This window comes from Monodon monoceros, unplaced genomic scaffold (genome assembly GCF_005190385.1).
Source record: "Monodon monoceros isolate NGI ecotype Baffin Bay Population unplaced genomic scaffold, NGI_Narwhal_1 Super_Scaffold_21, whole genome shotgun sequence".
Lineage (NCBI taxonomy): Eukaryota > Metazoa > Chordata > Mammalia > Artiodactyla > Monodontidae > Monodon > Monodon monoceros.
The window spans coordinates 60311701-60338079 of record NW_021703778.1 but is presented as its reverse complement, the minus strand read 5'-3'; the positions used below and the strand labels follow the sequence as shown (position 1 = coordinate 60338079).

At 39.2% G+C, this 26379-nt stretch overlaps 1 protein-coding gene across 2 annotated transcripts in view; it reads left to right on the top strand.

The window, feature by feature from the left end:
- Window positions 1-26379, top strand: part of ZNF280D (zinc finger protein 280D) — a 326315-nt gene that overhangs the window by 54716 nt on the left and 245220 nt on the right. The window contains exon 2 of one of the 2 annotated variants that reach the window (XM_029236529.1): window positions 4193-4268. The exons of the other annotated variant lie outside the window; for it this stretch is intronic. The gene's annotated coding sequence lies outside the window, so the exon portion shown is untranslated. The remainder of the gene's footprint in view (window positions 1-4192; window positions 4269-26379) is intronic. 2 annotated transcript variants of the gene reach the window in all.

The window sequence follows — 26379 nt, the reverse complement described above, 5'->3', positions numbered from 1 at the left end:
CTAAAGGGGAAACATAACCACTTTCCCCTTCTCTCCTTCCTGCCACCTGGAATGCAGATGTGATGACTAGAATTGGAGCAATCATATTGGACTTGAAGCAATCTTAAGGAATAAAGATCACACAAAACATAACAAAATGATAGTAAGAACTTGGCTCTGGACTACCCAACCAGTCTTTTACATGTAAGGGAAATAAAAAAAAATTTAGATAGTTCAGAGTTTTCTGCCACTCAAACCCAGTCCAATCTTACAACACTATCAGGATAATGAGTGATAAATTCCCAGTTTGCCAGTAGTTTTTCTTTTTTTCATAAATTGTGTTTTTATAAGTTGCTGATCTGTATTAAAGAGATGAATTATATTGATAGATTTTTAATGTTCAGCCATCCTTGGGATTCTGTCATGATATGTTCTTAGAGTTTGCAGAGGTCCAAACATTTTATTTCTTACTCTTCCCAAGGTTTTAATATGAAAACAATTTAAACATACAGAAAAGTTGATCTGTACAGTGAACACCCATATATCCACTACCCAGGTTCTACAATTAACATTTTATTATGTTATATTTGCTTTGTGTCTTATCTATTATGATATGTTTTAAAGGCTTTGCTTAATTCATTTAGCTAATATTTTCAAGTATTTGTTTACATGTGTTCAATGGTGAGGATAGCCAGTATTTTCTTTTCTTATGCTGTCTTTGTCCAGTTTGGGTATCAAGAATATACTTATCGGGCTTCCCTGGTGGCGCAGTGGTTGAGAGTCCGCCTGCCAATGCAGAGGATACGGGTTCGTGCCCCGGTCTGGGAAAATCCCACATGCCGCGGAGCTGCTGGGCCCATGAGCCACGGCCACTGAGCCTGCACGTCTGGAGCCTGTGCTCCGCAACGCAAGAGGCCACAACAGTGAGAGGCCCGCGTACCGCAAAAAAAAAAAAAAAAAAAATATATATATATATATATACTTATCTCATAAAATGAAGTAAGGAGCTCTTCTATTTTTGTCTTCATTGAAAAAGTCTGACCAATACAGGAAATAATCTTTGAAGATTTGGTAAAGCTCACCTCTTTGGGTAAGTACTTGGTTGGCATGGTGCTTTTTTAATGGGTATATATATATTTTTAAATTTTTGGCTGCGTTGGGTCTTTGTTGCTGCGCGCAGGCTTTCTCTAGTTGTGGTGAGCGGGGGCTACTCCGTTGCGGTGCACCGGCTTCTCATTGCGGTGGCTTCTCTTGTTGCAGAGCACGGCTTCAGTAGTTGTGGCTCACGGACTGTAGAGCGCAGGCTCAGCAGTTGTGGCGCACGGGCTTAGTTGCTCCGCAGCATGTGGGATCTTCCCGGACCAGGGATCAAACCCGTGTTGCCTGTAGTGGCAGGCGGATACTTAACCACTGCGCCACCAGGGAAGCCCAGTAACGGGTATAATTTTTTTAAATTACAGATTCAATTCACTTAATGGTTATACGTAAATATATAGATAGATCTTTGTTTTTCAAGTCAGTTTTAGTGATTTATTTATTTCTAGAGAACTGTTTCATTAAATTGTCAATTTTTTTAGTCGAATGATATTCATTGTATTCTCTAGTGCTTTTAAAAACCTTGACTCTATTTATAGTTATGTCATTTTCCTACATTTTTCTCTTTTTCTCTCAATCAATCTTACTGGGTTTGTCTATTTTATTAGTCTTCTGAAAGAACTAGGATCTATCGATTCCTCATTGATTTTTCCCCTTTCCATCTATTTCTCTTTTTTTGTTATTATTTCTTTCCTTCTACTTTCTCCGTTCTGATTGACCTTCCTCTATATGTTTCCTTCTCTTGTATTATATGCATTTGAAGCTCTAAATTTTCTTCTAAATACCATTTAAACTGCATACCACACATTTTAGTACTAGTGTTTTCGTTGTCTGAGCAGTACTAAACATTTGGTGATTTCTATTAGTTTTTCTCCCTTTATAATTATTCAGAAATTTCTAAAATGAATAGGGCAGTATAATTATTCTATTGATTTCTAATTTTATTGCATTATTGTTAGAGAACATGTGTTATGTGATTCTGAGTCACTGATATTTGTTTGAAATTTTCTTTTTGACAAAGTTTTTTTCCAAAGGCAATTCAGTGGATAGTCTTTTCTTTTTTTACATATTTTTGTTGAAATATAGTTGATTTACAATGTTGTATTAGTTTCAGGTGTAAAGTGATTCAGTTATATGTATATACAAATATATATATAAAATATATATATATTCTTTTTTAGATTCTTTTCCATTATAAGTTATTACAAGATATTTAGTATAGTTCCCTGTGTTGTACAGTAGGTCCTGTTAGTTATCTATTTTATATATATTCGTGTGTATATTTTAATTCCAAACTCCTAATTTATCCTTCCCCCATCCTTTCCCCTTTGGTAATGACATAGTCAGTTTTTAAAAAATATTTCATGTGTGCTAGAATGAATATGTTTCTTGTAATTTGGAGTATGGGATTACTGACATAATTTATGTCTTCTACAAATATGATTATAGCTTTATACACGCATACATATATATATATTTGAGGTTCAAAATTACTATTTCTTTGATATGAATTATTCTACTTATCCTTGTATTCTGTTTGCCTTAAAGTTTAAAAAATTTGATATCAATATTATACTAATTTAATTTTTATTAATATTTTTCTAGTACATTTTATCCATCTGTTTACATAATGACCTCTCTGTCATCATGTTTTAGGTGTGTCTCTTATATGCAGTACCAGGTTGAATTTTTAAAAATCCTTCTGAGAATCTCTGTCTTTTAGTAGGCAAGTTCAAAATATTAATATTTATATGTACTTTTGTTATTGACCTATTTGGACTTATTTCTACCATTCAAATTGTGTTTTCTATTTACCATTATCTAACTTAGATTCTTGTGTTTCTTCTCTAGTTTATATTAGGTTGATCTAGTTTTAAAAATTTATTCTCCCCTTTCCTCTCTCCTGAAAGTTTGCTATCTGTCTAAGGTTAGATTTAAAATTAAAAAGTGCCCTGTGAGAAATTAAAACACCAGACTTTCATACTACTTTCCCAAGCTAGGGGGTTGGACTTCTCTACTTTTCTTTTCATGGCAGAGGTAGCTCTTCAAGGGTCTTTCTTAATCCAAGGATATCTCTTGGGTCCCCAGAGTCTGTCTCAGGGAGCTCAGGGTGATCCTTTATGCAGCTTCTGAACTTGAACCTTGAAGAAGGTGACCAAGAGCCTGGGCTGGGCACAGGGCCAGGCCTTCTCTGCCCAAAGCTGGGGGTAGGTATGAGAGACAAGAGGACCTGAAGAAAACCCTGAACAAGAACTCTTTGGACCATCAAATGAATCAGAGGGTCAACTCAGACTGAACCCACTGTGGCTTTGTTATCTCTCTTTATTCTGTAGCCTCTTTTTTTCCTTTTGAGCCTAGCTATTTATTAAAAAATTATTTTCATTGCATATTAAGCAGCATTTCCATGTGTAGGTGCCAATCTGCTACACTCTAAAAAGCTGTGGGAGTTCATTTACTTATCTTCCAGAACGTTCACAGGTTTCAAGTCTCATCTGCTACCTCAGATATTGCTGTTTTTACTTTGCTTTCCTCAGTTCCTGTTTAGCCAGCCTACAAGTAGATTCTTTTTCTCTGTCTTGCCCCTTGGCATTGATGATTCATTTTGAAGTGCTGAGTGGCTATTGTTCTGGCCTTCCCTCATATCACCTGTCTCTCCGACTGAGGAGGTAAGCCTTCCCCCGTGCACAAGCTCCTGGATACCATGCTCTGTTTATGTTCACAGTCCAGGTAGGACAACTAGACGTACTTCACTGTGCTGAAGTTCCTGAGTGCACTGCCTTTCCCCTGTCCTCCAGCAGTTTCTGAAATGATGGCCCTGCAGATCTCGGCCTTCCTGGCTGGGCATGCTCCTGGCTTTGATGGAAACATACCCAGCTGGAAGCAGCTGGCATGCCCAGGCCTTCCAGCAATGGGCTTTCCAGTGCAGCATGTGGAGGCCCTTATTCTCTGTCCCTTCTTTTTGGCTAGGTGGCTCCCTCCAGCCACAGGCACTCCCTGGGCCATTGTCTGAGTTAACATCTGAGCTTGGCCAGCACAGGCGCAGCTGTGGGTCCTGGCATTGCCACTCATGAGGAAATTCCCCAGAGAGCCCACAGGCCTGCCTTGATTTCTCTTTCAGGTGTGATTATCTTGGAACAGAGCCTGCTTCCTAGGTGTGAGCCTATGCAGTTACCCTGGGCCCCACACTCAGAAAGGTCAGTACTTGGATTAATACTCTGCTGTTGGTATGAAATTTTAAGTAAACTTGGAATAAAATTTCAAAATTTTGATTTTGCACTAGGCTCTGCAAACTATGTAGCCTCTCCTTGGTAGAAACAGAGAACATTACTGATCTTTGGAGAAGTGGGTGGGGCTTATTGACTAACCCAGCTTCTTAGGCGTCCAGGGCAACAACCAGTAGGAGTAATGGTTTTAAAATATTTTTTTAGATGTAGTGCTATATCCTGCAAAACTTATTCTTATGGGAAGCGTCCCTCTAAATAAAGCATTTTAGGGCTTCAGGAAAGTGAGAGGGTACAGTTCTAGAATAGCTCTCTGGTAGAACTTTCTGCAGTGATGTTAATGTTCTGTATCTTTGCTGTCCAGTCTAGTGGCCAGTAGCCACATGTGGCTACTGAGAACTTGAAATGTGGCTAATATGACTGAGGACCTGAATTTCTAAATTTTAATTAATTTTAATTATTTTAAATTTAAAGTTAGATAGCCATATGGGACTACTGGCTACCATATTGGACAGTGTAGATCTAGAACAACAAAGTAACTTCTGACCTTTGGTGCTTTGATTATATTTTTGCATTGATTCTATATCAAGAATTTGTCCAGAAAGGATTTTCTAAATTCAGATTTAAGGCATATCTAGAACTAGATGGGGAAACTGAAATCAGTGTTTTTCATAAGTATGGAGAAGATATCCTTTCCACCTATGAAAGCTAGCCATGAGGCTCATTGCTGTAGCCTACAAGGGAGTTATTAAATGTACAAATGAATTGCCTAGAGACTGCCCCTTCCAATTCTAAGAGACTATGGAAGAAATATGGAAGACAAAGAAGAGGCAAGGTTAGGGCCAGAGTTTTGGCAAGGAGTGATGGTGAGGAGGTATGGTGGGAGGTGAGTTGATAGATGAGCTTGAGCCAGTCCTCCTGGGCCTGCATGACCTGGGTGTACGAGTGACCCAGCAAGTCCCATGTGTTCTGATGAGACACAGAGGTCTTGAGAGCACAGAGGTGTGTCAGAGGGCTCTAGTTAAAACAAAGACACAGCTGCATAGAACATTTGAGAAGGCCAGAACTACAGATTTCAGAGCTAGATAGTACTTCATCTAAAAAACCACACCAGAAAAACTGTACTTCAGTGGTCACCAGTCTAGAGAACAGAAAATCCAGCCTCTCACTATCCACCCATGAAGATCCAGATAATCCCACCTCTGCTGCCATTGGTCATCTAAACTCTTATAGACCCCAAAATATACAGACACAATCTTGAAGGAGAACAAAGAGATGGAGAGAAAATTAGAAAGTCAACATTTTCCCTAAAGAAACTAAAGAGAGTTAACATAAAGGGGTTGTCTGAACTATTGAACTGAACTAAGTTTAACTGAATGGGATAAATGTAGGGTTACTTTCCCTAGTTTTCTATGGATGAGCAGATGAGTTATGGAGAAATAAAGAGGCTGCATTTTCTTTGCACATCTAAGCGCACAGTGAATGAACTTGTGACCCCACTACAAATATGTTTGGCTTCCTGCTAAGCCAGTTTGAACAGCAGTCCTATTCATAAGCTTTAGCAGAGGTGGAATATGTGATAGGGGTTGGGGTGAGGTTGCTAACCTGTTGTATTGAGCCTAGGAGCCAGCATCATGACAAAATTGGCCACTTAACTCATACATACTCTTTCTTCAAAGGCACTAGCCACCTCACATGGGAAGGTCATTTGCGGCTTATCTGGAAGGCAGTTTTTCTCTTATTACCTGCCTGGACATGGAGGAGGTTGTAGATACTCTAGCCTACTGGTCCAAGAGCTTTGAGATCAATGGGAGAGGGCCAGTCTGACAAATTATAGTGTCATTTTGCCTGTGCAGTGCCCTACTCATCTTCTTGTGCTGAATGAATCATATCTGGGATGAAGGAGGCCAGATCTACTTGGACAAAATCCTAATGAACTTCTCTGGGTCTAACATCCCATCAATCCCTTGTCCATACAGTCCTCTGTGAGCTACAACACCACCTGCAGGCCAACTCTGAAAAGTACATGTCCAGAAAAATGGAAGAATTCTTGGACTGTATTCTGTAAAGCCAAGATATCTGCATTATGCTTCAAGTGTTTATGGTCCTAGAGTTAGAATCCCCATGGCTCAGCAAATATATTTAGCAATTCCTGGAATTTACTACAAAATTCATTACACCTTTCTTCTTCTTGGCTGTTGTAATAACTGACATTCTCCAAAGGAGAGGAGAGATTTTGTTTGTTTGTTTGTTTTGTTTTAATTTTGGTGCTCAGAGGCAGATGCCACCTTCCAATAAGCCTTGTTTAATTTTTCCAACTTTCCCCTAACCTACCTGACCTAGCCCAACCCCCATGAATATCTCCAACCATACAGATGGGAGACATTAGACCCCAGGAGGACTCAAATTCAGCTCTATGCCTCCACATCTTGAGTTTTCCTTCTTTGGAAAATTGGCTTTTGGGAAAATTCAATTGCCTATCCTCCTTGGGAACAAAACTCATTTGTCAAGGAGGCTAGAGGGGCTAAGTTAGACTCAGAAACTCAGTTTGCACCAAGGTCACCTTTTTCAAGCACTTTGGGTTTACCATTTCACACCCTGTCCTGGAAGCCATAGAACCATGAGGGAAGACTCATCGCCAGTCTTGGAAATCATCTGGATGGGAATTCTAAGGACATCCATTCCTAGCTAATAGATAATCAGGCATAGACAGGGCCCACACAATTGTATTTTTATTGTCTCTAAGTGTAAGAGGAATAAAATGGTTTAAGTTTATATCCTGAGCTACTGGACTGTCTTGGTCCATTCTAGCTACTCTAACAAAATACCACAGACTGGTATCTTATACAACAGAAATTTATTGCTCACAGTTCTAGACCCTGAAAGTATGAGATCATGGTGCCAGCACGGTCACTTCTAGTGAGAGCCTCTTTCTGGTTCATAGCCAGTGCCTTCTCACTGTATCCTCATGTGGTAGAAGAGGTTAGGGATCTCTCTGGACCTCTTTTATAAAGGCACTAAACCCATTCATGAGCGTTCTGTCCTCAAGACCTAAATACCTCCTAATAGGCCACACCTGCTAATACCATCACCTTTGGGGTTTAGAATTTGACACATAAGATCAAGTTCTACTTTAAAATGTTCAACTTGAAATGCTTACTAACAATTAATGGAAATGTCAGGTAGGTAACAGGATGTTTAAGTCTGGAGCTCAGGGGAAATGCCAGTGCTGAAGAATATGTAGATCTGGGAGTTACTGACAAGGAAATAGAAATGAAAGCCATGGACTGGATAAAGTCTCCTCTAAAATGAGTGAATGTATTTAAGAACAGAAGTGGCTTAAACAAATTTAAAAATTGGGAATAAGAGGAAGAAGCCAGTCAGGGATGTAGGAGGAAGACCAAGATGGTATGTTGACCGAGAAACCAAGTGGTTGACTGAGTCAAATGCTGCTGAGAGGTCAAGTGAGAGGAGGACTGGGGATTGTTCAGAGGATTTGGAGAGATGGAGCTCATTGGTGATCCTGAGAAGAATATCATCTGCACTAGAGTTGTAGCAAAGAAAACATGACTGGAGGAGACTGAAAAGAGACTATGAAGTGAGGAAGTGGACACGTTGAGTATTGACAACTCATTTTAGAAAAGGTGATGCAAGGGGACCTGAGAAGCATGTGTGGGAGTTGGAGGAGGGCATAGACTTTAGGGAGGACAGATTTATTTTAAGATAGGAGATATTATAGCATGTTTATATGCTGATGGGAATGTTCTAATAGAAAGGGGAAATGTGGAAATGCTGGAGAGAGTGGATGATGGAAAGCCGTTGAATAGGTAAGAGGGGATCCAGGGCTTAAGTTGTGAAGTCTAAGAGGACCTACACTACAGGACAGTTCTTCTGTCATAAGAGGAGAAAAGGCAAAAATTAGTAAATGTGTTGATGGGAAACTGTCACAGCTGTCTTCTGGTTGCTTCTACTTTGTTAGTAAAAGTAGAGATGACGTCTGTTTCCACCAGTTCCCACTAGCCCAGCTTACTCAGACCCTGCTCTCAACCACAGATCGCCATAAATTTACCATGACAACTGAGTTGGAAGAATCCACTTATCACTCACAGACACAGAAAACAAACTTATGGTTACCTAAGGGGAAAGGGGGTTGGGGGGAGGGGTAAATTAGGAAACTGGGATTAACATATACACACTATTATATATAAAATAGATAACCAACAAGGACCTACTTTTTAGCATAGGAAACTATACCCCATCTTATGTAATAACTTATAAGAGAAAATCTGAAAAGAACATTTTATACATATATATATATACATACATATATATACATATATACATATATATACATATATATATAAACTGAATCACTGTGCTGTACACCTGATACATGATATTGTAAATCAACTATACTTCAATAAAAAATTAAAAAAAAAGAAGAACCCACTTATCTTATGAAAGATTCTGGATTCCCATCAGTGTCACAGCCAGCTCTGGTACTTTGTCCATTAGAAAGGATACCAGTTAGAGAAGCAAATACATGAAATTACTCCATTTGAACTCAGAATCCACCTGAGCATGTTAAGGCTTTTCAGCTCCCCAAACTGGACAATACAAGCTAGTGGAGTGTGAGGTGGAAGAGGAATAAACCATGGTCAAAACGTTCACCATTGACAGGCTGATGTTGCTGGCACCCTATAAAAAATCAAGAAAACAACCTTCAACGTTTTAAGTGCCTAACTTGCTTGTTTTCAGTGGTTTTCCCAGTTTGTCCTCATATTTGGATACTTTGGAATTAAGTGTTTTTTAATTCAGCCTCTCCCTAAGTTGCTTCCTCTTGAATCTCCACCTCTTTATCTCCAGTGAGCCTCAGCCATGTCCCAGGCTCCCAGCTACCGTATCTCCTCCCTGCCTGGTCCCTGCTTCTTAGGGAGGAAGGTCCTTACACAAATGTGAGAACATGTAAAATAGATTTTAAAAGGATTAACTAATGTCACCATAAGCTGTCACTGATTAATCAAAGCAGCAGCAGCAATAGCAGAGCTTTCTGAGCAAGATTTTGCCATTTAATCTTTTTCATCCATCTTCAGCTCTGAAGGAGAAAAAAAAGAAGCTATCTAAAGGAACAACACATTCTCCCCTGTGAAAATGAGTGAAAGTACAGATGAATTAGGATTTAGAGAAGATGAGGCTAAGGAAGGTTGCTTCCCCATGGAAGACCACACACACACACACACACAGACACACACAGACACAGACACACACACACACACGCTTTGGTCACTACTACACATAGCAACTTAGCAACTACATTTATTGCAGCTTACGGATGAATGAATAACAAATTTAAATGTCTTTTTGGCCAGTAAGAATTTTGTAGCAAAATAAAGAGGCCTATTAATATAAAAAAGAAAACATGCACAATTGTGCACAGATATCTTAATTTTGTAATCAAACTTTCTTCAGCCAAACATTTGTGGAGAGGTGTTTGGGCCTTGTAGTTGAATTAAAATATCTAAGTAAACGTACTTCTAACTAAATAGGAGTCAGGATGAATATTTATTTTCCTACATGGTATGTGACTAAATAAATGAGGCTCCTTTTATTTTTTTAAACAACTCTTAAATTGAAAGCCAGATATCTAGTTTGTCTTGTGCAATGACTCAGAATGATTTGGGAACTTCTTGTTTGGAAGTACCTTCAGAGTTTTTTACAAGTAGGGTGACCAAACATCTCAGTTTGTCCAGGACTAAGTTTCTGAGTATACTCTCTGAGGCTGGGTTAGAGTCCCAGGATTCTTTGGTTGAAAGGTATCTGTTTGAGCAAGCATCTTCCTGGGTGGAAGTCTTTTTACATCTTGTTGACTAGGGATATAGTCCCTGACCCTTGAATGGGAAATTCCTGGCTCTTTTGGAGGCCTCTAGCCTAAAAACTGGGTTAAAGTCTCAGGTTTCTTTGTTTACACGTTACCATTAGTTAAGAATACAGGAACTTCACAGTAGACTGAAACCCCCTTCTCATACCGCTGCTGACTGTAAGCTCCACCACTATGGCACTAACTCTGTCCATTTCCTTTCTTGTTGGAATGATTTTACTAAGGATAATTTGGAACTTCAATGACCTCCCCAAACTGGTTCCTTTAAGACCTCTCCCTTACAATTGCTTCTGTTCCTCCTTCCTTCTTTTACTACCTTCAATCTTCCCTTCAGCTACCCTGAATCCTTTGATATGACTGCCTTCCCTCCCTCCTCCATCTCTCCGTCCACTCCTGCAAGACTGCCTTCCCACTTCAGCCCCTCATTTTCATACAGTCACTTGAACTTTAGGTCCCCTGTCCCCCACTGGGGACTCTCAAGAGACTCAGGGACCCTCCAAAAGAAATTACATATCAGGGTAAAAGAATATCTCATAAGCCTCCTCCACAAATATTGGTAAAAAGCATTAGCCCTCATATTGAGCAGGTAAGCTTAACTTGTTCCATCTGTAAGAAATACAATTGGGGTAAAAATATAAAGTGGAGCAAAGACAAGAGCCAACTATTTTATATAAACCACTGAGTTTTATATTACTAAGTTTACCTGACTCATGGCTAAAATTTTAGAAGGAAAGCTCTAAGGTCTATATTTGCATCTGTCTGTATGTTTATGTATGCATGTTTGTATATGTATGTTTTTTATATATATATATATATGTGATATTTTTCTACTTCTAGATGGTATTACCAAAGTAATTTATGAAATCACATAAAAAGAGCTCTATTCTGATTGGCTTAGAGATAAGTGATTATATAAATTAAATATTTCTAAAATTCCCAGAAATATAGAAACTAACCCAAACGCTTTTCAAGTTTATGCAATTTGGAAAAATCTTAGATAAATAAGACTAGTTTAATATCATTGGTTTAATAAGAACAGCTATGTCTTCTGAGTTATCAGCGTTAAGTATAACAACAGTATATATTCTGCATTTAGCTCTTTTTAGGTATCTTTGCTTTTGTGATTTTTTTTGATACTTGTCTAACATGCATGTACTATGAAAGTAGTCAACAGGGAAATAGCTTGAGATGATGTCCTGCTTTGTTTAATGTATGCCCCTAAAAATAGTTTCCAAAATCTTTGTGGTAACTTGCAACCTTAGAGTTGTACTAAGTTAAGTAATAGATATTCATTGAATATCTATATTACTTTCTAAGTGAGGAGAAACTATTAAACCTTAAATTACTAAGCACAAGTTTATCTACTTTTGGCTTCTTAGTTTTGTATGGTACAGAGAGGCTAAATATATTTAAGTCTGTTAATAAACATCTTTCTGACATGTTGAAAAATTGTACTATCAGGAAACATATACCTATAAAAATTGAGATGGTATATTCATAAAATTTGCTAGTCTGCTGCAGAATGCTGGTATAAGACACAATTCACAATTGTTTACTTTGTATTTTTCTCTGTTTAAAAAAGGCTACTAATTGTTAAAAATTATAATCAATGGATGTAAGCGAAACTACTAGAAACAGTAAGGGTCAAGGGAAACAACTTTGTATGAAAAGTATGCAAGGAAAGTAGATTGTATTTTTGATAAGGAAAAGTATTCAAGGTATGTAGGATAGGTTTTTGTTACTGGAATAAGATAGTAATTATGCCCTAAAGTGAAAGAGGAAAATATAGGGCAAAAACTGAATGGATATTAAAAAGTTATAGAAGGTTTGCAGGAAAGGAATTTTGGAAAAGGAATCTTATCTCATGTGGTCAAAGTTGGTTAAGACTGGATAGATTTATTTATAGGGTTTTTTTTAAAAACAAAACAAAACAAACTTTAATATCAAAAGTACACTGATGCATAGCTAGAATTTGGTTTTCTCTCTGTTGAAATAACAAAGTTTTTTTTTTTTTTTGATTTTTGGTCGCTGTTAAGAAGAGATTGTAAAAGGTTTTTCTTTACCTTTTAAGTAATCCCCCTGGGAAACAAAGATATGGTGTCTTATCAGAATAATTAACTATGCTTTATGTTAACCTTTATCGTGTCCTTAATTATTTAAGAGAACCAAATCTTCTTACTTTTAAAAGAGCTAACTCTTTTTTTAAAAAAAAATAGTCCTGTTATCTCCTCTATTTACTTTTGAATTCTTTTATCATCATTTTGGTTAAATAGGTAGCTAAGTAACCATAACCTGGGATTGTATTTAGCCAAATATTCAAACCTTTTGACATTTTGGACAGTTTTGCCTTCTCAGAATCAAATCCTAAATGAAAGTTTGATTTTGAACTGACCCTGAGATTTCTCAGATAGCTTTTGGAAAATCTGAAAGGATTCTTTCTTTCATCTTGTAAAAAGAGAGATGCCAAAAAGCAATTTGTTTTATTTGATTTGTTCTGTTGCATGAAAAGCATTGTCAAATAAGAGATGCTTTAACCTTCTCTAGGTTATATTTGCATGGATAAAATGTTCTTAATGTAAGTATTTAAGATATTGCATGAAATTTGTCAATACCCTCACTGTCTATGATATGTTCTGGTATAATGTTATCAGTCATAATTCCAGTTATTATGTTTTATACCATAGAAATACCAAATTCCCTTGTCAATTGCATGATTTTTGTAGTGAACTGTCATCAGAGCTTTAACCACTGCCATTTTAAGTTTTTGTCAGCAACAGATAGTTTTTGTTTTACTCTGATTCTTCTCTGAAAGCATTGGCAATCGGCTATAGGCCAGAGTGCTTCATCTTCAGCAAAAAGGCATTGTCTCTGAGACCCATGGAAAGGACTGGCTATGACAGGTCTCTGGGATACAGGCTTTTGATGGCATTGTTTAAATAACTTTGAGCCCATACCAATCAACTAAGAAAGGATTTCCAGAACTCAAGTAAAGAATCTGATGGGTGCATAAAACTGCTAACCTAAGACCAAGCAGAATGAGAATTGATTACATGAGATTGAATATGAACTGATGGAGGATGTTTGTTTGGAATATTGCTGCTGGATTTAAGGAACCTCTTTCCCTTTTCTCTTAAGTTATCACTCACAACAATTTAGAAGATAATACTTTTATAAACAGAAGTGAAACATTTATCTTTTTCCCTGCCTGATCCCTCCAGACTTCAGAAACTCTTATTGAGAATTCTCATTTTAATGGCAATATAATTATTTGCCTAAGTTCAGTAAGAGTCTGTCCTCCTTGAACAGAATTTACTTGGAAACACTGGTTATATAACAAAGGCTTTTACTGGAATGTCATATTTGAGAATATTGTGCCTAGAATCATATACAAACAGATAATTTTAAGGAACTCAGGCTGACTTTATGGAGCCAATGCTTACAAAGCTCTTTTGAGAAAACTGGGCTGGTAGCTAGTTTGCAGGGTTCCAAGCCTTACAGATGAATAAGGAAGGTTGCTTCCTGGCAAGCCCAGGAAGCTTAGGATATTTTGGGGACCTAGAGAAAAGAGAAATTTACCCAGATCTATAGGTTCTACAGGTAATACCTGGTGGCAAGTTCTTGGCTTGGCTTCCTACCCTTGAAAGGCTTTTAAAAATCTAATTTGAGATTACTTTTGAAGAGTTCCTGCAAAGCAAACTTTAAAAGGTCTTTGTGGTCAATTACTGTTGTTACTGCACTTATGTAAATAATAGACCAAATCTAATGAGACCAGACTTAAGAATAATGAAAAACAGCATTGGTGTAAAGAGAAATTTTATGTCAGTGGAAAACTATAGCATACCCTTGTGGGTTCTGACTCTAGTCCTGTTCATTATCTTTCAGGTTTTGTTATCTACTTGTAAATTGGACTGAATCCTGCCGTCTTGCACATTTTGTCAGTCCTTACCAAATTCTAGATTCTTATAGTTTCCTCCAGTATCTGGCTACAACTCTTCAAATTAACGTTTCCAACTGTTCTCCCACTTTCCCAACTTGGTGTCACTGAGAACCAAAAACCTGTTTGCCCAGTTCCTTGCTGGAACTCTAGGTTGTCTCGCAAGCTGAAGTTGGATGACAGGCAACCTTCATGCCTGGAGCTGCTGCTGTGTAGGCCACTCAGGAAGTTTACTGAAAGTTCCACATCTTCCATGCTCTGCTCTGGGAAATAACCATGACTGTGACACTGATTTCTGTGCCATCACCAAAGATATTCAAACTGGAAACCAGGAAGTTTGTCAGATTGCCACTATTGTTTTCACTATACCATCTAAAGGTGCTTCAAGCCCAACATTTAGAAATCTTCTCAACTGGCTTCCCTCTGGACTCAGAAACTGGTTTTATAGTTTGTTCCAACCTTTAAATCTTTGCTTTTCTTTTTATTTTCATAGAAATTCCCCTTATTAAATGCCTGATGATTTACACTATCCAGCAAATATACTCTACTACCAAGTCCCAACAGATGGTTCAGTTTGTTCTTAATGAACAAAAGGAAACTGAACGAGAAATGGACTTATATTGTTCAGAGGAAAGAAAATTGTTTCTTCTTTCCCTGAACAAGAAGAGGGGCTGACAAACTCTCAGGCCATCGTCACAGCCTTGTCTTGTCTTTGCCATGTGTAGTCCAGTTTTAACAAGAGTGCTGCTGAATAAGTTTAGTCAAGGTCCCCCCCACTGTTACTATCTGATCCCTCTCAATACATGGTCAGGTCCCTCACCCCTCACATTTGATGTATGAGTCCTTCACCTGCCTTTTGCAGGAAACCCGTGAAAAAGTCATCCCTTTATTCTTGATGTCTCCTCTTAGTAATTTTCAATCCACTGACCCCCTCACTTTGCTCGTTGACTGTAAATCGCCACTTGTCCTGTTGTATTGGGAGTTGAGCCCTGTCTCTCTCTCTCCTGTTGCAACAGAGTCAGCTCCTAGTACAATAGTCTTGAATAAAGTCTTCTTTACTGTTTTAACATGTGTCAAAATAATTTTTTTCTTTAACAGACACATCAGGCAAAAGGGGTTTCTTAAATCAGTAAATAAGCCACGAGAAACATTAGAATCAGCATCTCCTCTTTACAGGTCATTTTGTCCTATCTCCCACCCAGCTTTGGAATCCCTCAAACCTCAACTTGTAGCTCAGCATATTATCCCTTCCCCTTACTTTTGGCTGCTTAACACATTTCATGGTAATCACAAATTCATCACATGGAACTGAATAAGAACCATTTAACATGATTATCTTCTCCATTAAAGCTGTCATCATAATTAGAGCTGCAGTGAACTGTTTGCCAGGATTATAACTTCTGCCAAGAAAAACTTGGGTGTCATTTTAGAAAAATTCTTAGGTGGGGGAGGAGATCAGGACCATCTGTGTAGGGATCCAAAGTGGAATAATGAGAAATAAAGCCCCTCTCCCCTGCTATCTACCAAACTCTGCCCAGCCCTCCAACTGGACCTTGCCAAAGACTTTAGAATGAATCAGCTTTCAAGGTAGTCTGACGAGCACACCCTCTCAGGGAATGAGCCTTGGAAAAGTCATGTTTAAGAAGAGAAAAAAGGGGCTTCCCCGGTGGTGCAGTGGTTAAGAATCTGCCTGCCAATGCAGGCGGCACAGGTTCGAGCCCTGGTCAGGGAAGATCCCACATGCTGTGGAGCAGTTAAGCGCGTGCACCACAACTACTGAGCTTGTGCTCTAGAGCCCGCAAGCCACAACTACTGAGCCCCTGTGCCACAGCCACTGAAGCCTGCGCGCCTAGAGCCTGTGCTCCACAACAAGAGAAGCCACTGCAATGAGAAGCCCGTGCACCGCAACGAAGAGTAGCCCCTGCTTGCTTCAACTAGAGAAAGCCCGCGCAGCAACGAAGACCCAATGCAGCTAAAAATAAATAAATACATTTATTAAAAAAAATGAAGAGAAAAAAGGCAGCAGCAATAGACCTTCATGCATAACGCTTCCTAAATGTTGTTCCACATGGTTTTGTTTGCCACCCCATGGTTTCCAGGGCAACCACCTAAGCCAAGACGGAAGAGAAGGAGACATGAGGCTACAATGGGACCACCCACTGCAATTGTCATTTCAGTCTGACAGGCAAGAACCTTTTTGTCGATTCAAAGTGTTTGTCAGGCCTCTTGCTGTGAATCCCTGGAATAACATTTTGCCCTGATGGAAGTGTGTCACAGGCTGCTGCTCCCACATCCCCCCATACTGAGGTGTTTGTAAGTGGAACCAAATATCCCAGGGGAATTTTCTCTGCACTACTAGCATTGTCACACATTTTTGGATTACACACTGTAAATTATAGATAAAATACATTATGTTAATTTCTCCTGCATATCTTCTAGTTATTTTTAGGAAAAGCGTCTTTGCAATTCAGCTTCTCAGGTAAATGTTTCAAATGAGGAGAAAAATGAAACCAAGGCATAAGGATGCTCAAGGCTGAGACTGAAGCCACATCATAGTTTGGCACTTTGCAATGAGCATGTGTCCAGCATGGATTTTAGTTGCAGATGGTGGAAGAAGTTCTTTACCAGGCATCATTAGACTTGGGTGTGCCTTCTGTCTCTGCAACTTTTTGGATATGTGACTTTGAAGGAATTTATTTCATTTCTGTAAGTCTTCGTTTCATCACCTATGAAATGAGAAATGTTCAGCGAGACCCCTCAGGTGCTTCTACTTCTCACACTCTTTGCTAAACTGGGGGAAATGCCCTCAAATCTCATAAAGCATATTATATTGAGTGTCTTTAAAAAGAATGAATGAGGTCAACCTGTGAACATTAAAATATTCAGCAGCACCGAAACCCTTCAAACTTTATGATCTCTTACTGCACTGGGGTTGTTGATCTCTTACTGCACTTGCTGTGCTGGATATCTCCCATTTGCTCCTCAGATCAACTGTCCATTGTTCTCCACCCTGGGAGGTTGTCCTGCAAAGATTACAACACAGGGTCTTGTCCTCTGACTTCTAGGTGGGTTCAGCCACTGGGCAGGCGATTGAAAGGAGGGCAGAGTGTGAGGTTTTGCCCCCTCCATTCTCCCTGCCTGTGAGAGGTTGCCGTGAACTAGCTGCGTCCCTCACCAAAGGCATCCCTCCTGGAAGGCATCCTCTCTACATCACTGTCTCCAGTTTTCCATAATGGCTCTTAGTCAGTTCGGGCTGCGATAACAAAGTGCCATAGACTGGGTGGCTTATAAACAATATAATTTTTTTTTTTTTTTTTTTTTTTTGCGGTACGCGGGCCTCTCACTGTTGCGGCCTCTCCCGTTGTGGAGCACAGGCTCCGGACGCGCAGGCTCAGCGGCCATGGCTCACGGGCCCAGGCGCTCCGCAGCATGTGGGATCTTCCCAGACCGGGGCACAAACCTGTGTCCCCTGCATCAGCAGGCGGACTCTCAACCACTGCGCCACCAGGGAAGCCCTAAACAATATAAATTTATTTCTCACATTTTAAGGGCTGGAAGTTAGATCAGGGTGTAGGTTGATTCCATGTCTGATGAGAGCCCACTTTCTGATTATAGACTGCCGACTTTTTGCTGTATCCTCATGTGATGGAAAAAGGGCTTAGAGAGGCCTCTGTGGTCTCTTTTATTAGGGTGCCAATCCCATTCATGGGGGCTCCACCCTCATGATCTAATTACCTCCCAAAGGGCCCACCTGCTAATACCATCACTCTGGGGGTTGGAATTTCAACATATGAATTTTTGGGAGACATAAACAGTTCATAACAGGCTCCTTCTTGCTACTTCAGGTCTAGGGGTACTGCATAACCCCTCTGGTTCTCTATGCTCTGTGCATATCTTTAAAAATTGGTCTTTATTCCAGTCTCCCCAAATGATGCCGTTTGAATGAGCCATCTATTGCTTGTCTGTACCCTGACTGATACACTCAGTTTCTTGAGATACAAATGTGGCAAGATTGGAAAGGCCATGGTACTTATTATTTCTATGTATCAATTTTCCTCGAATATATACTTTTCCCCCTTAATTGTGACTCAGAAAATACAAGAATCTCTATGCAGTGCTGCTTGGTACTATAGTACTTGATCTCTGTACATGCTTGTATTAGACAGGAGTCAGAAGCAAATAGAAACCAGCCTAGTGGTTTAAGCAGGAAAGTATTAGATGCAGGAACCAGATGCTCACAGTTAGAAGGGATGGAGGAGTGGGCTCTAGGCTGGGCCTCCAGGGATGACTTCCCGAATACCACCCAGAGCTGACCTGTTTGTTTAGAGAACTATCTCTGCAACAGTCTGGAAGCTGGGGGATCAAGAAGCCTGTGTGCCACCTGCCAGCTTCAAGATAACACTACTTTTGCCATAATTCAGGAATCAGAAAGTTGTAACCCCAATTGTTGGCCCCAAACCATATGTACCTGATTCGTACCATCAGAATGAAGGCCTTCCTTCCTTCCTAGTTGACTCAGTTCTAAATTTGCTTTTCACACGTGTGTCTAATTTGTGGAGCCTAAATCATATTCCTAGTTGCAAATGAGTCTGGGAAATGTCATTTTTAGCTTTTCAGCCTCTGTAGTATGGGCAGGCACACTAGAAGGAGATTGGGATGAATTCTGAGCAAGTCAACCTATCTGTCACAAGATTATTTCTGAAAGCATGTTTCAAGTGGCATACGAAAAAACATGAACTTTGGAGATTAAAAAAAAAAAAGACTAGAACTCGAATCTCTGCTCTAGGATTTACTAGCTGTGTGACCTTGGGCAGGATGCACTTATTACTGGACCTATTTTTCATCTGTATAATGAGCACAATAATGCCTACCTCACAGAATTGTCATTCGTTTATCCATAGAAAAGATTTTTACTGATTGTTATATTAGCACCAGAAGTTTTAGTTGGTGGTAACAAATCTAATTGATTGGTTAAGCAGAAAAGAAATGTATTGAAGGATATTTGGTAGGTCGCAGAATTGCCGGATGGGCTTGAGAGCCAGGTTCAAGGCTGAACTTCCAGGGCACCACCACTAGCCTGAGGACACCGCTACTGCCTCCACACCCCCACTCCTGGAATTCAGTGCTACATTTTATACTGCCAGCAGGAACTTGACTTTACTGTTGCAGATGCTGCTGCCAGCTCTGTTACCAGAAACTTAACAGTGCCACCTCCGAAGGCCAAGTGGCAGTTGTGCTCCTGTCACTGGCAAAAATGGATTCCATGTGGCATTTCTCCCTCAGATTGGTCTCTTCTCAAAGGAAGTTTTACAAGGGTGACAGATGTTGCCTGGGTCACATGCTTGTGCTCAACTTCAAGGGAGACTAGGGAAGCATGATTTCTGACTTTTAACTTGGGGAGGAAGGAAACTCTCTATCCAAAGGGAGAGTGTTCACAAAGTGCTGAGCCCCAGGCAAATGCCCACTTACTTCCTCCAAATGGCTAAGCAAAAGGGCTCTCATTCTCACTCTGCTTTTCTCTGCCCAAGCACCATTCTCCCCAAAATGGTGGCATGCTGGTTCCTGAGAGCTACAAATTTACATACTATCATCCACGCAGCTCCTGTGTAAAGGCTGTGTCTCTTTCCCGATGATTCCATCAGAAATCTGTGGTTGAATTTATTGTTTTAACTTGGATTGCATGAGCTTTCCTAAATCATTCGTTGAGCGAGGGAGATGGAATAAATTAACACACTAGGTTTGTGTTACATGCCAAGTGAACTGGAGAAGTACAGGTTCAGCCCTTCTAGAACTGTTTGGCTCAGGCACTGGGTAAGAAGTGTTTTATAAGGGAAAATTGGGATGCAGGGCAGGCAAAAACAATTGCTTTCCACTATAATCTTCCTGACAGTTCAATATCCATACACACACTCTTTCTCTAATGCATACAGTGTCATGTGTTCCCACCCACAATAGTGCAGCTCTTCCACGTACACCTCAAAACTCCCTTCCTACACAGGCTCTATGCCAGTTACTGAATCCAGCTGTAGGGTTTCTCAGCAGTGTGCACTTGATGTTTAATTTCACGAGGCTGAGGTATTCCCAGATAGCTGGTAAAACATTACTTCTGGGCATATCTGATGAGGATCTCAAGGGTGCCTCTATTTAAAAAGGACTTCTAAGAATCTTATAGGTGCTGTCCCTCGGGAGCCTAATAGGAAGACCAAAGTTAGAGAAGGGCTCATCTCGAGACTTTTGGGTATAGATTTTGTTTAATGGAGTGGATTATAAATTGATTCATGAAAAAATCCACAAAGGTTTTAAAAGAATTATGTCAACTTGGACTGAAAGAGCTAGTGATGATACAAAACTTAAAGAGCTCTTTGGATCCCCAAATTTCTGTGGGCAGAAGCAGGCTGGGAAAATTACTCAGCTGCTACTGTGGGCTATTTTCTATGGAAAATGAAGAGGTCAAGAATATGGAGAATAGAGCCAAGAGCCATGGTGAATCATTCCTGGACAGTAGGACTGTGTGTGAGATCTGAATTTAAAAGACTAACACGAGGGCTTCCCTGGTGGCGCAGTGGTTGAGAGTCGGCCTGCCGATGCAGGGGACACGGGTTCGTGCCCCGGTCCGGGAAGATCCCACATGCCGCGGAGCAGCTGGGCCCGTGAGCCATGGCTGCTGAGCCTGTGTGTCCGGAGCCTGTGCTCTGCAACAGGAGAGGCCACAATAGTGAGAGGCCTGCATACCGCAAAAAAAAAAAAAAAAAAAAAAAAGAAAAGAAATGGTTCTGAGAGAACTGGATATCCATTTACAAAAGAATGAAGTTGTACCCCTATCTCATACCATATACAAACATTAACTCAAAATGAACCAAAGACCTAAATGTAAGAGTTAAAACTGTGAAACTTTTGGAAGGAAAGATAGGTATAAGTCTTTGTGACCTTAGAGCAGACAAAGGTGTCTTAGATATGACACCAAAAGCACAAGCAACCAAAGAAAAAGTGGACTTCATCCAAGTTAAATATTTTTATGCTTTGTAGGACACTATCAAGAAAGTGAAAAGACAACTCCAAGCATTGGGGAAAATATTTGCCATCCTCCACAAACCTCTTCTACTGTCGATTCTAAATTCCCCTAATGCTTAACTATTACCTCTACTTGTTTCAGTGGCTAACCTGATGGTATGAATAAAACCCACATTCCTGAGGGATCTGAGTCACACATTTGGCTTTGATTACTAGTTCATGAAGGTGACAAAATGTAAAACATATGGGTAATATAAAAGGAGCTTTTAAGGGCTTATATTGTGAGATAAGGCAAGGGTCAGCAATCTATGGCCTATGGGCCAAACTCAGCATACCACATGTTTTTGTAAATAAAGTTTTATTGGAAACAGCCACACTCATTCATTTACGTATTTTCTATGGCTATTTTCATGCAATCACAGTAGAGTTGAGTGGTTGACAGAGAGACCCTATTGCCTGCAAAGTCTAAAATATTTACTATGTGGTCCTTTCCAGAAAAAATTTGATGACCCCTGCTCTAAGGCAATTCTTGTCAATAGGAAGTGGTATGTTAGTGAAATGCTCAGAAGAATATCATTCCAAATGCTCCCTTTACCTTGCCTCTTGGCCTCTTCTTATTTATTCCATACTTTGAGAGACCTCTCAGCTTTCAAAGCATTCAAGATCTGCTGGGAAAATAATTGTGGCAGAGTCTGGTAGTTCTCAAGTACACATTCTCCTCTTTTTCACTAAGAGAACAGTTGAAGTTTATCTAGGCATATGGCTGCCAAAAATAAAGATCGCAGTTCTCAGCTTCCTTTGCAGCCAGGCATGGTCATATGACTAAGTTATTGTCAATGAGATGTCACTTCCAGAGACTATCCTTAAAGTAAAGGTTATCCCCCTTGGGTTGTATTTTCTACATCTTGCTGGTAGGAATGTAGATGCAATGACCATGTATCCAGCAGCCACCTTGAACCATGCCAGTGCAGTCATATCCTCGTGTTGATAAAGAAGAAAGCTAGAAGGAACCTGGTCCCTACCAGTTAGACATTTTATGTGAGAGAATAACATCTTGAATGTTAAATGCCCACTGAAACTGGGTTTTCTGTCTCATGCTACACCACCTAATTCTTACAGATACAATATTACAGACAGTAGAATTATGGCTCTCTGAGGGCAGAGAGCTTGTCTGTTTGAGTCATGGCTACATCTCCATCATTTGAAATGATGCTTGGTGCATAGCAGATACTCAGTAAATATTTATTGAAAGGAACATATGAGTAAAATATTATAATGAAGGAGAATGAAGAACCAATACAAATTACTGAGAACAGCACTTCCCACATCTAGAGAATTAGTTTTAAATTGTGGTTAAATATATATAACATAAAATTTACCATCTTAGCCATTTAAAACATTATGGTAAAATACACATAACATAAAAATTTCCATCTTAACTATTTTTAAGTGTACAGTTCCTTGGTACTAACTACATTCACATTGCACAACAATCTATAAAACTTTTCTTACCTTAATAGCTAAAACTCTGTACCCATTAAATAATAACACCCCATTTTCCCCTCCCCTCAGCCCCTGGCAACCATTATTCAACTTTCTATGGATTTGACTATTCTGTGTACCTCAGATAAGTGGAATCATACAATATTTGTCCTTTTTTGACTGGCTTATTTCATTATTAGCATAATGACGTCAAGTTTCATCCATGTTGTATCATATGTTAGAATTGCATTCATTTTTAGGGATGAATGATATTCCCTTGTGTGTATATACCACATTTTGTTTATCCTTTCATTGTCCATGGATGCTTGGGTGGCTTCCACCTTTTGGCTGCTATTATGTGAGTAATGCTGCTATGAACACAAATATACAGAGAACGTTTTTAAATTTTCAGATTTCTTAGATTTTCTGACTTACTGAGTCAAAATCTTAGAAGTGGGAGAAGAGGAGTGAGGAGCCGTTTGGAAGATGTATTTTAAAATGTTTTTGGGTGATTTCAAATATAGACAGTGTAGTCCTTGGATTGACAATTGGGAGCCACTGATGCCACACAATAAGTATACTAGTCTAGAAGTACCAGAACCACCCAGAATAATAAGGTTGTAAGATGTGAGTTCAGCATGTTGTTTGAGAAGGAAAGACATTTCAGGTTGAAGAAAAAATAAATTTAGAGATATAAGCATTATGACTTTACTTTTCTAGGTGTCCTTAATTATGGAATCATAGCTCATTAATAGTCCAAACTGAGTCATGGTGATATATTTTCATTCAATCATTATTGAAAATAGCAACAACAAAGTATTTTTCCATTAAGTATATAGTAAATTTTGTTATATTTGTGAAACTCTCATTAGAGCAACAATGTTTTCAGCTTAACTTCCCCATGCACACCGAATTGTTTCTCTGGTGTGAAGATGGAACACTAGGAAAGAAAAATTGATACAGAAATAAGACCGCTTAAAACTGAAATTCATCTAAAATTGTCTTTTGACCATGATGAAGGACTGTACAATTTGTAGTATGACAAAATCACTCCAAATTCTTTTTTCCAATAGCTGAGAGAAAATCTGTGTGTTGAGATTTGATACAACATTGAAATGGAATTGCAAACATTTATCAGTTTCTTTGTTGCGACCTTAAACTAGTGGAGGAACTTTGCCAGAAATCCTGCTTTTTCCCAAATCATTGCATCTACTTCTAAATCAATACATTGGTCGTATTCTGCCCCCTTTGGTTGAGTTACATTAAAAACAAATTTATCCTTCAACCTTTCACCCTACCAGGATATTAACTCAGCTATTTAACTTATTCTTTAGATAAAATAGTATGTGTTCTGATATATATGTTTTTAAATTATTTTCACTTTGTAAATTGCTTGGATATAACCAGTAAAATTCCTCCCACCATGGCTTTATAATAAATTTTATTAACTTATTTCATTTTGTAAGTGAACAAGTGATATTCACTGTGACTTTCTGCTTCTTTTCAAATGCAATTCTAGTTATTTGATAAAGTGTCATGTTAAATGAAACTTATTATGCTAAGTGAATGTCTTCCTCTCATTGACTTCTTTAATTCATTAGTTCATTCAACAACAACAAAAATAATAAAGCACTCAATATGTGTCAGGAACTTCAATCAGTGTGTGGAAAGAGACAGTTTCTCACATGTAGCTTATAGTTAAGTGAGAGAGACAGACTTTCATGATAGAATCTCACAAATAAATGTACAATTTCTATAGTTATAAGCTATAAAACTGAATCGTTATTGTGCTTTGTGAGTGAATAACAAGGATCCAGTCTGTTTGATGACTCATGGAAGGGATTTGAGCTGAGAATTAAAGGATAAGTGGATAAGAAGCATAATATTGGGTGTGTGGGAGGCCAAGAGGGTTTCAGGAAGAGAGAACGACATGAACAGTGGTTAAAGTTTGGCCTCTGTGGCTTGAACTCAGGGAGCAAATGCAAATGTGCTTCAAGCTGTATGAAGGACTTTTGCCTTTGTTTCATGTGCAATGATACATTAGCTTGGATAGATATTAGCTAAGAATCTTTCAGCTACATGCAATGAGAAACCCAGTCCAACCTGCCTTAAGTCAAAAAAGAAAAAAAAAAGAGTCATTGGCTTATGTAATAGTGAAGTTCAGAGTCCAGACCCCACCCAAGCACAGTTTTACCCATAGGAGGGTGATGTCTTCATTCCCCAGCTCTTGCTCTCTGGGGTCCCTTGACTTTGCTGTCATCCTTGTGCTAGCTTAATCTTCAGTTTGGTTCCCATCATGGTCACGTGAACCAGTCAGTGTCCCTGATTGGGTCTGCTTAAATCACATGCCCACCTTGAGCCAATTCCTTTGGCTAGGGGACTGAAGTACTTTGATTAGTTTAGGTATGGGTTAAGTGCCCTTTGTTAAAACAATCTCTGTGGTGAGGGGAGAGTATGCCAGTTAGGGCATCCATAACTTGGGAGTTGGAGGTAGAGGTGATCCCAAACTACTTAGGGGAGGGGTGGGTTTCTAAAAGAAATTTAGGGGGGTATTACCTTAAGGAAGGTGGAAATTTTCTAGACAGAAATCAGATGTCCAACAGACTTTTGAAGAGTTTTAAGAAAGATAAGAATAGAGAAAGTAACATAAACGAATCTGCATTCATACACACACACACACACACACACACACACACACACAAAGATGGCCTTCAGAGTGGAAATGGTTTGGAACGGATTTGAGGGGAGCAAGAAGCCACACAGGGAAGACCAATTAGTAGGTTAGATTAGTAGTCCGTTATGATGATAGCTTGGACAGAGGAAGTGGTAGCAGAGCTGGGAATAAGCAGAGAGATTCAAGAGTCATTTAGAAGATAAAATAAATACAATTTGGTGGTTAATTGGATATGGAAGAAGTGAAGGCAAATACATTATTAAAGTTAACCCCCGGGTTTCTGGCTTACACATAAATTGGATAAACGGTAGTGACATTGTACTGATAAGGGTTATTAAAAGAAGACCAGCTTTGGGAGATACAGTCTCAATTTCAGATTAATCTTAGTTCTTTCTGAGACATCTAAGTGGAACTGGCCAAAAGACATTTATATTGTTTTGATTTACTCAGATATATTTATTAAAGGCTTTGGGACAAATCATCTTTCACACTTGGCTAAATTTCCCTAAATCCCTTTTTATCAGGAAAAGAAAATAGCTTTCCACTCCATCTAACCCCTACAAAGATGTATTAATGTTCCTTCATAATCTTCCCTTTATGCATTACTTAAGAGTCTTCTCTTTTCCTTCTGAAATCCCGTTCCATTGGATACACACTAACTTGTATTAAAGAATCCCGTGGTGCATAATGGCCCCTGCTGCAGGCTCCCAGACATCCAGCACACAGTGCAGTGGGAGGCACAGAATCACAGCCTTCTTTTGATGATCTGTCATTCCCTAAGGACTGAGGTGTTGGTGGAATGTTTGTGGGGGAGCAATTTAAACTTTAAAATGTATTACTGTCAGAGCTTCAGACTTAGTTATATATATATATATAATTTATATTATATATATAATTTTACTTGGTTTCAAGTAATAAAAACCCACCTCAAAATAAGGTAAAAGGGAACTTACTGGCTCTTATAAAAGAAAAATACAAGGTGAAGCTGGTTTATAGGACTCTGGAGACTCAGAAAACCCTTGCTAGATATTCTTCTCCCTCTTTTCCTTCCCACCTGTCTCTCTCTCTCTCTCTCTCTCTCTCTCTCTCTCTCTCTCTCTCTCTC